This window comes from Drosophila tropicalis, unplaced genomic scaffold, assembly GCF_018151085.1.
Source record: "Drosophila tropicalis isolate 14030-0801.00 unplaced genomic scaffold, ASM1815108v1 contig_845, whole genome shotgun sequence".
In the NCBI taxonomy this organism is placed as follows: Eukaryota; Metazoa; Arthropoda; class Insecta; order Diptera; family Drosophilidae; genus Drosophila; species Drosophila tropicalis.
Genome location: NW_027173338.1, coordinates 6269137 through 6283747, shown reverse-complemented (window position 1 = coordinate 6283747; position 14611 = coordinate 6269137). Strand labels below are relative to the sequence as shown.

The following is a 14611-nucleotide window of genomic DNA, read 5'->3' as shown; positions in this document are numbered from 1 at the left end:
TATAGAGGGACTATATAGGTATGCTATAATATCCTCCGAAAGGGTATGAAAATGAAAATAAAAGGGGGGAAAAATTAACCTTAAACCTCAGTATTTTTTTGTTTATTTTTTTTTAATAATATCTTTATATTTGCAGTTATTTTAAATATCTCCAGATATTTTATATGGTTTTTGATGAGTTTCAGATTCTGACAACCAATTCTTAAGCTTTGTTTGTTTTGTTGGCATAACCATGGCAAGAGACGAAAAAAATATGCTAAAGAAAACAACTGAAATAAAAATAATGCAATCAATTTCATAATGAAATAAATTCAAATAATTAGACTTACATAACGTGACTAACTGCTGCAACCAGAACATGATGACCGCTGTGAAGAAGGAGAGCTTGCCAATTGTTCTATTATACGTGTTTGGGTGCTTTATTTTGTTGATAGATGCTTTGAAATCAATTTACAACACAATTAACACTTTAAGAGTCATAAAACTTTATTGACGATTGAAAATTAGATAACAAGAGGGTGGAAGAAAGACTTGTTCAACTACTTTTTAGAGGGCTGAAATAAGTTTTGTGGTCTAAAGAATGGGAGATCTTGGGAGATCTATAGAATAAAGTTCTAGTTTATTGTTTGAAATACTTACTAATGCAATAGTTGAAGTAATCACAAAAGGATGCTAAAAGCAGTTCGATGGAAGTAAAGTAAACACACAAACAAATTAATATGGAGAACCAATTACAATTGTTTATTTTTACAAAGTTTTGAAACATAACCAATCCAAAGGCACATTTTGATAAATATTATTTTGAATATATATGGGATATATTCTTTGATTGGTCAAAATACCAAATGCACTTTTTAGATGATAAGCTTTGGCTGATAACTCAATGGGGACTCGAATGTATTGCTCCATGAATTGACTTTGCTAATTCTTGAGACTCTTTGTTTGAGTTATTTTCCAATGACCTAAACACATGATGACCTATCTGGGTGATTTTATTTAATAAGTCTTGACTATCAGATACGGATAATTTTAATGGCTTATCTGGAATGCTTCTCTGCTTGAGTCCCGCTGGTAAAAGACTCAGCAGATCGTTGGGATTAGTTAATCCAGTATGGTTAACCTGAACATGCAACCTAACGGCTCGTGTAGGTGAAATCGATGATATCACACCGAATAATCTTGATTGGGGCCTGTTAGCAATGTTCGTTATATGTAGTCCTCCACGTGTTAAAGCGGTAATTAGGTCTCCAGGAGTGGAAAGTTTTTTGACATCCACGTTGACATTCACCTTTATTCGTCCTCTTATGTCCATTTTCAATTTTGAAATTAGTTCTTGGAATAAACTATTCGACGAATCGAAACCTTTGCCAAACAAGTCTTTAATTTCGACTGGAAGCCGGGTATAAACTTGTTTTGAACCAGACATTACATAGAAGTATGGAAGTACCAGCGATGTGCCTCTTGGCAAAAATACTATAGATTTTCCATTCTGGTCATAAGTCTGCGCCTTCTCCCTATTTATTGATGTCAAATAATTATTGATCCAAAGAAGAATATTGAATTGGTTAAGAGAGCCTTCGGGTTTTATTTTGGGCTCTTGATTGACAATAATTATTTTTGTGTTGGGATTTCGATTATTTGCATCAGGAAATAGGAATTTCAAATCAATTTTCAATTGCTCATTGACGGATTTGTTGATTTCTAGCACTCTTAATAAAACATTTTGAATATGCTTAATGATTAATTCAATTGAATTATTGCTTGGACTCTGTGAATATAGGTATTTGAGCAGCAGTGAAGTGATAATGGGATGAATCTGAGGCAAATTTCCACTTATAGCGGGTGGTTCAGGGGATGTGACCTCGCCAGGCGACACTTCAAAGACTTTGCCTATTATTTTCCCTGACCCACCGTGTCCAGGGAAAGTGATTTGTAAATCGATTTTCAACAAATTTTTAAGTAATTCATTCAATTTTGAAATAATTGAAATCACATATCTTAGGATTGAAACTGGTTCTGGCCTTCCGTTGAAACTTCCCGAAATTCTTAAATAGTGTTTTATAATTTTAAACACTAATACAGAGAGATGTTGTGGTGGTTTTGGTTTAATCTGAATTCCACCCCCTCCAATTTGCTGCCTTTCAGATTCGATAATGATAATTTGTGTCACCTTGGGTTGTACGAATTCGATGGATTTGAAATTGACATTAATTGTGAATACGCCTTTGAGGACTTCGTTCAACTTTGTCACTTTGGTAATTATATCTTGTATATTTGCAAAGATTAAGGCGAATTTATCTTTGCTTGCAATGTTAGGCTTGGGGCCAATGGGGATAACAACGTATTCTGTTGTGGTATTTAAGTTTTGTTTACCAATTTTGTTCATTTTAATGCTTATGTTAATTTTTATCCAATCGTCAATGAGGAGGTTCAAATATGTGACCTTTGATATGATATTTTGAACTCCTGCAATAAACTTGTTTGTTGCATCAAGATTTCCAAGCTGAGATAGAATAAAGTCTTGAATGGATACTATAAGCAATGGCGATATTTTTACCAAAGGATCATATTCTTCAGGTTTCGGTGGCAATCCTATGTTCTCCAAATTATCGGTATTTAGAAGATCTTCTGGATTTATAACCAGACCAACATTCGTTATACCCGGAGGTGTCTTTTTGGCACTATTTCCAAAAACAAAATTGATTTCCAATTTAAGTAGATGCCTTAAATTGCGATTGAATTGCTGAAGAACCGAAACTATTTGCTTAAGGGCCTGAATTATTTGCTCAATTGATGCATTACCCGCCGCCTGGGTACTTAAATAGTTTTGGATCAAAGTAGTAATGATGAAATAAGATTCCGGCGGTCGAGGTGTTGAATCGATCCAAGTTGGACCAACCGAGTCTTCAGTGCCTGTGTCTGCGGGATATTTTGTCACGTCTTCAATACTGATTGTTATGTTTGACGCAACATGCTCGTAGTTCAAAGTAAGATTTTTGTTAAGGATAACTCGCAAATCAATTCTGAATAAACCATTAAGGTAGTTATTTAGCTCGGTAACTTTTCTAATGAGATATTTCACTATATCGATACTATTATTTCCCGGCTGCTCCGATAAATATTTGTTAATTATAATAATAAAAATGTCATAGGGTCTGTTTGGTTGAACTGGCGCGGGTGTTGCTGTTTCGGTCGTAGTTTCTATGGTTATTGGTTCAAATATTGTCGTTGGGGCTAAATCTTGAGGCAATTGTTGCTCTATAGTTGGTGGTTCTTTAAGATTTTCTGACCTTGACGGATTAAGAAGCCTAAAAATTATTTCGTAGCCATACCTAGGGGCGTTTGGTTCAACAACCTGGGATCCTTCTTGTGGTGAACTACCATGAACTAATTGATTGTACGCTTGCGCAAGTTTGACAAGGAATCCTTGGAGGAATTGGTTCAACTGAAGACTTCCACCAATTTGAACTCTCGAGCAATTGCATGAGGGATCCAGAGTCACATCTTCCTTGCCAAATAAACCAAAAACTGATCCATTGGCAAGATTGGCTTGTATAAAAATGCCCAAACCTATTTGTAAATTTAATTTTAATGTAAGGATGTGGTACAAAGTTGATTTTCTTTTTTTTTTTTTTTTGTCTACTTACAAAGGCCCAGGAGTAAATGATGTCTCATCTCGGTGATTTTTGAAATCAGAGTCAGCTTGCTGTGAATATATGATTCGATTTATATTGCAAAGAGCCATGAATAATTTATTAGTTGAAACAAATGCTTCTTATCCGGATATTATACCTGTGAAAATGATCTAGAAAAATTTACATTAAGTGTATCAAATTTACTGATAACCTGCAATACTTGCTTATTCCTTCCTGCCCCTCTTTTCCCCTCTTGTGAAAGAAATACTCTGAAATTATATAAAACTGTAGTTAAATTAACATTATCCATTACCAATTCTAAGGGAAAACCAAATCGGCACACCTTTATCCCAGACTTAAACCCGATTCAAAATACAGTTCAGGTTTATCGAATTGGTTTTAATTTCATTGGAATGTGTCAGAACTTAACGCTTCAGTTTTGGTTTCTTGGGTTTTAAATGACAATATTTACTACAATCATGTTTGTTTTTCCGCACGGAATTGCATATCATAAACCCAAATCTTACAAGTTGATTAAAAAAAAAAAAAAATTTTAAATGAAAATAGTGTTTTTTAGTGCATAATTAAATCATTCCCTTAGAAGTATATACAAAAACGTATTTGTTAACTTTAAGTATCTATCTTAAACTATGTTCTCTTAAGTCATTTGGTCATGGAAATTATATACAATTGTTTCATTTTACGTAGTAATAAGGCACATGCATTTAAAATTCTTTCTTATTTTAATTTAGAAATCCGAGAAATATCAAATAAATGTATAATTTTTGGATCATTCTTGATAAGACGGAGAATCTGCCCATTTCGTTATCAAGCGTTGCAATTATTTCGCTTTCTGATTGAGTTTCAATTAGAATTTATATTTTTAGATCAACAAAATTCTATATGGCGCCCATATAATCAATATGAACCCCTATTTTAGTACTTCTTTTTACTAAACTTTCCCCACAGCTTCATAAGTTGGTATTAAGTTTCCGCAGCTTGATATTTATTCCCTCTGAATTCGAATCGGTTGAGCATTCTTTATATCTCTCGAAATGTAATTTAGACATTTTGAAGACATTTATAACCAAATTTGATTTGTATACCTTTGAATGCATTTGGAATAAGAATTTGGTTGTTGGCTTGATAACGAAAAGTGAATGTGCGTAAATTTTATTGTAGACGGCGGGACAGGGAGTCATGTGGTTTTAGTGGCTAACAGTTATTCGGGTGACATATCCAAGTAAATGATTCTCTCATTTATGGTGTAATCAAATTACAAATATAATTTCACAATTTAAAAGCAAAGCAGATAAATTGCATTTTAATTTCATCTCGTTTGCCACTTAAAATGAAATCAAATGAAAAGTGAGCACAATGTTTAGTGTTTTGCAATCTTTGTTAATCACTGTGAGAGCAGTGTTTGAAGTTTGAAGCAAAACAAAAGAGCAACGTCATAGATACACGAAAAGCTTGATTACTTAATAGAAAAGTAGACAATTGGAATCTATAAATTGCTGTGGTTCCCGAACTAATATGAAGCCTAATTTATGAGTCAGCCACCGATTATTATGGCCATAATAGGGCACATGTTACCAGAAAATACTAGCTACAGAAATGCAAATTTTATAAACGGATTTCATACTATTTCTAATTTCTCTACAATTTGTTATGGTTTGCCCTTAAAACGTTCTAAAAATTCCCTTCTAATGGATTTGTTGCATGACATTCCAAAGAAACAGTTGTATGTGGCATTAATTTTAAATATAATTGAAAACATAAAGTTAATGTAAACAACATTTCTTGAAAGTGAAAATACACAATATATTTTCGCCAGCTTTGAGGTCATAACTTTTAAAGAGCTGATTAAATACGTTCTTGGCCCAAAGTCCCCACCGAAAGCCGCCAAAACGAGGCAGACACATTATAATTAACTGGCGAAAACGAAAACGTTTTGCATAATAAATCATTGGGTTTTCATATATCATTTTAATTATCACAAAGAGAAAAAAAATATATATGTATTCACAATTAAAAGAACCGCAGACTCAGACACAACAAACAAACGAATAGAAAAAGGTTTGAATTCAAGACAAAGAGAGACGCATTTAAAGTCAAGGAGGCGGATTAATTTGAGCTCTACCGAACTTTGTATACACTTGCGAATTGATGCATTTACTAAGCCAATTAGACGTCTAAACACAGCAAATCAGGCTCTATATCTTTTAAAACAGTTTAAAAGGTATTCTAATGTTTGGGAATATATTTTTTCCTTTTCTAAGGCTCTTTGTCTGTTGTTCAGTGCAGGGGGAAACCAAGAACATCGACGACAGTCTCCTCTTATTATATGCAACTTGATTAGCCTTTAAGTTGACCCTATCATTACAGATTTAAAAGATTTCTGTGTTTCCTGTTGGTAGGATACTGTTTTCAGATACATTTCGAGTTCTAATATGAACTTCCAAGGAAATACAAGGATTTTATATTGATCCTTATAGATGTAATACGAGGATATACCAAGGATATACAAACTTAAGATAGATGTTCCTCTGCTGACTAAGTGACAATAATGCATTGGTCGATCACAACATGGGAAATTGATGCTTTGGTTTTTTATTTTACGGTGTAAATTTTGAACAAGTTAACACAAAAAACATTTGAAAAAAGTAAAACTGAACGATTTTTAAAAAAATATATAACTTGAAAAGAACGTTGGAGTGTGTGGAGATGAACAAGAACATAACTCGGAGTAGACGTACATCAGGATGTTTGTAAGTGGTTATTGTGCCCTCTGAGTTTTAAATTGTGGTAGATTGTGTTATCCCCTCCAAACCTAGAGAATTCGATTGATTCAATTGTTGGAATCGCAGAAGATATGGATTAAGGTTTATACCTTTTACGAGTGATGCTGTTTCCTAAATGCTTGCCCTTCCAGTTGGAAGTAGTTTTTGTTCTTCAGTTGAAACACACATGGTCAGGACAACTCCGTTTGTTGAGATCACTGTTTGTGTTGAGTTAGTGCGCTTGTTGCCCATTGAAATCAAGTCCTCGAAATTGTTTAAGTGCTTAACTGATACTCTTCCCGTCTTGTAATAGTTTACATCCCCCGAATCTGTAGTATTTTGCGAACCGTTTACGAAGCGTTCTTGCTGGCAAATAGGATCGTTAGAGTATATATCCCTAATTTTTATTGGATTTGTCTTACCGAATTCCTGGCCCAAGAAAGTAAGATTTTATATAGTATATACAGACTAATTAACACGAAAGCAATAGTACCAAACACTTGGTAATAAATCTCATTTTCACTGCAAGCCAGCGGGCACAAGGCCGAATCCTCCTTCAGCGGGTAAGAGACTTCAGTTCCCGCCTTGCTCGAAAAAATTGATGGCCAATTGAACATTTTTACTTTTTCACTAAATTTTTGTTTGTTTTTTTATTTTTTTTCAGCTCACACACAGACGTTGTTTCTCAGTTGAGATATAGAATATTATGATTTCGTTTCTAGGCATTCGCCTGATTATGGAAAGACCCGCCAACTTAGATTGCTCTAAATACTGAACATTTTCATTTGACAGAGCTCACCCGAATCGGTTGACTTAAAAAGCAAATCCCTTTTTGTGATTATAAATTAAATTAACATTTTTTCTTCGAAATTGTATACAATTCCTAATGCAAATTTCAAACAAATTCGCTTTAAAGGCATTGTGTTCGAACATAAAGAAATTCGCCATGCTCAGAGTCAGACAAATCGGCTACAAAAGGGAACAAAGAAAGAACACAAATGTTGAAGGCCATCAATGATGATGATGATGATGAAGATGATGATGCAGTTGTGCTTTAAGCCACATTGACGCCTTTCCGCTTGGCCAGCCTAACGGGCTCCACCTGACGACAGCGGATATGGCCAAGACGTCGTCAGTCTCAGTTGTCGCTATCCTTACCCCGACCCTTACCCTAAGTGTTGTGCTCTGGTCTGAACTAAGGCCACCTGTTAAAGGGACTTCAAGCTGTTGCAGCTCAGCTGCTTCAAGTTTTTTCCTCGTCTTTTTTTGGCTTAATAAGGTTTGTGTTGACTTTTTTGAGGACTCGCTCGTGCCGCAATCGGAAGTTCATGTTTATGATATGGGATACTTTTGGCCAAAAGCAGAATATGGCTATCAGCTGCCACTTGCAAGTTGGTTCATTTGTGTTTGGGATGTTATTTATTGTGACCAAGATAAGAGTTTTAACTAGTGTATAAGTCATTATAGATTTTCCACCAGATATATGTATAAAATCATTTAGTACAATCAGATAACCATTTAACACTAAAGAACACTCATAGTGAAGAGAAAAATTCATATATTTAGCATTCTGTTTTTCCAATTTTTCTTGGGCACTTAAAAACTTGCTTCTATTTGGATGAGTTTCATCTGGATTTCCATCATGCAATTGCATTACGAATTACAAAAGAGCAATTCCGATGATCAATTTAATCTAAATCACTCCCCAATTTATTTAAGACTATTCATTCTAGTAGATAGATCTTAAGTGCCTCTAACAAGCCACCACTTAAGTCTATTTGAACACATGGCTAGACTCCACCTTTTTTCTTGTTTGGAAGAGAACTAAACAGAGCCGCTTTAATGTAGATACAATTGTATCTTATAGAACTTTGATTGATGGCTAGGCAATAGTATTGCAAGTCTTTAATGATTTACAGCTACCTACTATATTTATAGGTACTACAGACAGAGACTGCAAAAAAAAATATACAAAAAGAAAGGGAAGGGAAGAGAAAAATAAAGAAGCAGATGAAAATATATCGCAAAAGGGGAAGTTCACTTCCCTCCACTGTGCACCCCATCCGCTCGATGAACAGATGCAACAAGTGCAACCACATTTTGTTTACAATTGGAGCACGTCTGTTTTGGCTGCTGCAAGTTTCAGTTCCAGCTTCAGCTTCAGCTGCTGACCGTTGGCCATTAACTTTGCAGCCGTCTGCAATTACACCTCTTATATACGAAGATGAAGTTCTGGTAACTGGAGCATGATTTCGAGTTCTCCTTCTCTCTTCCCACAAAACCAAAACACAATAACAAAGAGTGGAGAGGGTGGGGAACCACTTCATTCCTCGCATAGCTTAACGCCCGCTTTTTTTTACCTGGCAAGAGCATTGAACGCTCTTGGTCCCAGCTCCCCCCAAACTGTACCATTCGATGGGTCTGTGTGTGCTCTTCACACGCTCATGTGAAAAGCGTGCTATGATACAATTTTCATTTCCATTTCTCATTCTTAACAAATATTTAACCGTTTGTTTGAGGAATGTCATGCAAATAACTACCAACTACAAGTTGTAATTCTGTTAACGCTACAATTAAATGTCAGGTAAGAGGGGATAGGGTGCGAGGGTGGCAATGGGAATGAAAGGAGGAAGAAAAAAAACAGAATGAGAATTGCTACACATACATACATATGTACATATACATTGAACTTTGGTATTCAAATCTAATATGGTTTAATCGATGTCACGTCAGAAACTATTTCTTATTTGTTAAGTAAACTGGCAAAAAATAAATACTTTAAGTCTTGGCATAAGCTAAAATAATGTGTTAAAATATATAATATTCATAAATTTAATCCCTGTTTAAGCCAAATTTTTTATAAGAGTATAAAAAAAATTGTAAAATAGAATTCGCTTCAATATATCAAAAAGTTATACATATATCTCAACATAACATCGACATATTGATAGATCGAATATTTCTATACCTACAGTTGACTTTAATTTCTTACACAAACAATTTTCAATATACATATTCCATTCATTACTCAAAAATCATAAAATAATTTTTAGGAGAAAGAACTAAAATTAAGTTAATTGCTTAAAAATTTTGTTAAAATAGAAAACACTTAAGGAAATTTGCAGTTTTCGACTAAATTTTAGAAAGCATTTCTCCATTTAAAGATAAGTAAAAAATTAGTGTATATTAAGCATTGTTATCTTAGTTAGTTGCAACGATTTCCCTTAATAATTCTTCATCGTGTTGTTGTTGTTGTTGCTGCTGTTGATGGTCACTAATTAGAGTCTGATTCATGGATTCTTAATTGGCTGTGCCATGAGATACTTGCATAAGTTTGCCTTGCTTTATGCTAATGCTAATTAAATTAATTTCATAAAAGCAAACAGAAAAAAACCAAAAAAACAAACCTAAAATTGGTTCCGCAAAATTTTTCACAACTTCACAAATCATCAACGACATCCATCCATCTATGAGTCTGTCTATCTATCACAGATCTAATGATGCTTGACTTGGCTCATCAGTCGTTTCGCCAAAAAAAAATATTAAACTTCAGTTATATATGAGGTTTTTTTGTTGTTGTTGTTTTCTTTCTTTTTTTTGGTTGTTTTTGAAAATTTCACTTTCATTAATATTTCGTTTGTTTTTTTTTTGGACTCTGGCATAATTAATTTTTCAACTTACTTCTTTTTTTTTTGTACCCAGTACTCAATATTTTATATATATGTATGTAGAAGAGGAATTATGTTTCTTAATTTAATTATTTTGGTAACGAAAGTTTAAGAGACTAAAGTTCAAACAATTACATTCGAATACTCGAAATTGCTGATCAGTAATTACTAATTAAAACAATTATTCTTAAATATATTTACTTACAGGGTATTTCCTATTTGGATTGTTTTATTTTTTGGTTAGTTAAATAAATCATAGCATTTGCCTTGGAAAATTACATTTGACATTTGACTTTCTTTTTGTTGTCTCTTTTGGATGGGGAACTGTGGGGTTAACTACTTTTGGGGCTTGTTTCATATTTTACGATCATTATTTTAACAGCAGGTCTAAGCCTAGGTCTTTATTGTTTTTACCATAACAAGTCTTTAGGCCATAAATGGCAAGAAACGTGCTCATAATAAACAAATTTTGGTAAAGTAAATTCTAATTCTAAGTACATAGGAAGTTATGGAATTGAAATATGTGTTTGGAAAATTGATGAAGTAAAATATTAGTTAAACAACTTGTGACACTCTAACTAAAGATTATGGAAAACCTTTTAGAACAGACTAACTGCTTAAAACATACCCAAGCCCATCCGGTGGCGCTCTCTCTCTCTCTCTCGCTTAGTTAAGTAATGTATCTCTGGCTTAACCCATCCTCAAAAACACTCATTTTCATGCGCAACCTTTTTTTTTTTTTTTTTGAAACCCACATGGCTCTGCCTGCCGGTCAAATCTAATTGGAAACCAGTTTTTCCACGCAATGCTTAACACTCTCTGGGCACAAAACACAAATAAAAAGAACTAGTTCGTCGAGAGACCAACAAACAAACAAATCCCACGGATACAAAATGTATCTGCAGTGACATTGTCAACTTTAAAAACCCACACACACCAGAGAGAGAGAGAGCAACTCCTACGTCATTGCTTAGCAACATGTTGCTATCGCGAACCTCTCGATCTCAGGCAGTGGCGGATCTACGGGGGGGTGAAATAGGGGAAATTTCCCCCCCAAAACACCGAGTCGGATAGAATATCAGATTTTGGTTGACAAATTCAACTACTTGTTTGTGCGTGGATTGCGAGACTTTTTGTGAATATATTAAGTTCATATGATATATGTATGTATTGACTTATTTTTACAATATACAGTTAAAAAACAGACCAAAACATTCTAGATAGCCAGTTGAGAGCTTGATGGGTGCTAAATTGCTATCACGCGTGTTAATCACGCGTGATGTCACTGAAGCACATGGCAAAATCGATAGTCGTATGCGCGCTAATGTATTGATTAATCGATCATCGTTTTAACTCAGCTGTGCGTACACTGCCAGATTTCTCCACAAGTTAGATCACATCAAAGTAAAGGAGCTTTTGTTTTTCGAGTTCATTTCAATTTATATTTAAACTAATTGTAAGTACTGTGCAATCGATTTATGCAATAGTATAGCTATTGTTTGTCGCTACTGAGTGCTGAAGCGTTCAATGTATGGAATGCCCTTCTTGACACATGAAACGTTCTAGAAAATGGTGAGTATAAACATATGCGTTTTTCTGGGATGGCCATAGTGGCTCTGAAAAATTATCCCTAATGAGTGATTAGAAAAAATGTTCATAGAGTTGATTAATTTCAGTCTCGCCAGCAGCCTTCGATTGCCACTTTTTTTCCAACCTCTCAAAAAAAAAAAGTTAGAAGACGTCGCTTCAGATGAAACGTATCATGTTGACGAAGATCAAGTTTCGGATACTACTTCCGAAAATAATACTACATTGACACAAAGAACTCAGAATTTGTCGAGAATTAGTTCACTAGGCGCTTGTTCATCGTTTATGACAGACACAAATGATAACCTAGCTTCTATGGTTATGCCAGAATTCTCCAGCGACATAGGTCATTTTATCGGCAAGAAGATAAGCGATAGGGTTAAAGGAGAACTTTTGGAAAACCCTTGGATACCATCGAAGAATTATATATTTCCTTTCTCCAGCAGAAATGTTTGCGGAAAAGAGATTAGGCATTATGTATCACATAAACATTTAGTTGATCACAACGAATGGTTGGTTTTTTCTGATGTCAAAAAAGGCCTTTATTGCAAATACTGTCCATGGTTCACAACAAACAATTTAGGAGGTTACCAAAAAAATACTCCTTTAGGTATACTAGTCACGCAACCGTTGGTTAACTTCAAGAATCTAGCCGGCAAGTTAGGAGATCTAGAAAGCCATTCTCAACACCTTTACCACAAGAATGCAGTTGTTGCAGGCAAAGATTTTCTGAAGAATTACCACAATCCACAATTCGGCGTCCACAATATCATAAATGAAGAACATCTGTCTCAAAGCCAAGAAAATAGAAAATTTCTAAGGTCTATTGTAAGAGCAGTTATTTTCCTCGGACGACAAAACATGCCATTTCGTGGGCATAGAGATGATGGTGAAGTTTCAACAGAATCAGTTCCTGCACGAAATGAAGGAAATTTTCGGGCACTGCTGAAATATCAAATGGAGTCAGGAGATATAACACTAGAAGACCGTCTGAAAAAAGCTTCAACAGTCGCAACTTACATCAGTAAGACAAGTCAAAATAAACTTATCGACTGCTGCAGAGTTGACATTCAAGAAAAAATCATACGACGTGTAGCTGACGCTGAATTCTACTCTATAGAATTCGACGAAACTTCCGATTTATCGGGAAAAGCACAGGTAACTAATTTTTTATATATTGCTGACTTTAAATGACGTGTCTAGTACACTGAGGAAAAGGATTTTTCATAGTTACAACTGTCTTCATTTATAGTCAATAACTATTTGTTATCCATATTTCAATTTCAATTAAAAAGAACTTAGTATGTTATCAACAAATCGAGATGAAGTCCAATTAAGAGGTATTTAATTATATCCAAAACAAGCAATTTGTTAACATTTAACAAATTTTGATTAATTTGTATAAAAACAGCACATATCGAGTGTAAATGATGTATTTTACGCAAAGTTTCGGCTCAAATCATCGTGATCGTCAATCCAAATCGTGAGCGAAAACGTTGCGAATCATTTACACTGGACATTTGCTGTTCTTATACAAATTAATTCAAACGTGTCATTTTAACCCAAATTTTGAATAATACAAATGAACCATCCTTTACGTTCACTGAAACAGCGACATTGGAAACAAATTAGTAATTTTATAGTTATCAATTTCTTTTTTGTCTAGATAAGTCTCATACTTCGGTACATGGATTTTTCTTCTGGTAAACCACATATCAGAGAAGACATCGTGGATTTCATAGACGCTTTTGGCGATCTTTGTAAAGAAGAGGGAAATTATGTTTATGAGGGGACTAAAGACGATGAAGATAACGATGAAAATGATGAAGATTCGGAAAACGACGTAGAATTATCACTGACCGGAGTTTCTCTAGGCAGGATCGTTTTAAAAGCAATGAAGAAACTAAATTTGAATTTAGAAAACTGTATCTCCATTGGGGCTGATGCGTGTGCTGTTAACATTTCAGAAAAATGTGGAGCTGTGAATGAAATCAGAAAAGAAGCGAATAACGCTACTATGGTTCCATGCTTCTCTCACAAACTTAACAGCAGTCTCATGAAATCTTCTAATATTCAGTCAATTCAAAAAGTTTCCGACGTCATACGAGAGGTGACAAAATTCTTCCAGAATGCACATCCAAAACGTTGTACAGCATTATCAAAATTACTTGGACACAAGCTGAAAAGTTTATGCGATACAAGATGGGTCGAACGACATGATTCTGTTCTCCAGTTTGTAGTGGATTTGCCGAAAATTTTTAAGGCGTTGACCAAAGTGAGTAAATGGAACAACAGAGAAACAGCGGGTAAAGCAACATTACTTATTGCTGCTCTTAGCTCTTTCGACTTCATCATTGCGCTGTTTTCTTTGAGTGATGTTTTATCCTTGACACGACCCTTGAGTGTAATTCTTCAAAAAGAAGACATGGATTTGGCGAAAGCTTCCCAAAAAATTAAATGTCTAGTTGAAGTTTTAGCGAATCAAAGGCAAGAGGCCGACGAGAAGTTCAAACAAATATACACAGATGCAGAAAAATTGGCTAAGGAATTGAATATAGAAGTAAAGAAACCAAGAACAGCAGGTAGACAAACGAAACGTGAAAATCACGACACGTCTAACTGTGAAGATTACTTCCGAGTCTCCATGTATATTCCACTTCTGGAAAATATTATTGAAGATTTAAAAATTCGATTTTCTCAAGAAGTTCTAGATGGCTTCAAATTATGGTCATTGCTTCCAACAAATGTTAAGGATATGACATCAAACGAAAATACAGATTTAATCAACTGTTTAATTCAACGATTCGGCATTCTACTTAAGGAACCAGAAAAACTTTTGCACCTGAGACTCAAAGGAGAAATGACCCACTGGCAGTACTTTTGGAAAAATAAAATAACTCAGATTTCTCCGAAAAACTCTGCGATACCAGTTAGTGCT

The 14611-nt window shown here is 34.6% G+C and overlaps 2 long non-coding RNA genes across 3 annotated transcripts; both read right to left on the bottom strand.

Moving 5' to 3' along the window:
• Positions 1 to 714: 714 nt before the first annotated feature.
• LOC137581401 (uncharacterized) lies at positions 715 to 3871 on the bottom strand. Its single transcript, XR_011033135.1, has 2 exons — positions 3648 to 3871; positions 715 to 3570 (listed from the first exon to the last, which is right to left on the bottom strand). It is a non-coding gene; the product is annotated as an uncharacterized lncRNA (long non-coding RNA).
• Positions 3872 to 6232: 2361 nt separating this feature from the next.
• LOC137581294 (uncharacterized) lies at positions 6233 to 7121 on the bottom strand. Of its 2 annotated transcripts, none has more exons than XR_011033114.1 (3): positions 6841 to 7121; positions 6529 to 6780; positions 6233 to 6468 (listed from the first exon to the last, which is right to left on the bottom strand). It is a non-coding gene; the product is annotated as an uncharacterized lncRNA (long non-coding RNA). The 2 variants fall into 2 exon arrangements; XR_011033113.1 differs by having other exon boundaries at positions 6529 to 6784; positions 6841 to 7118.
• Positions 7122 to 14611: the final 7490 nt, after the last annotated feature.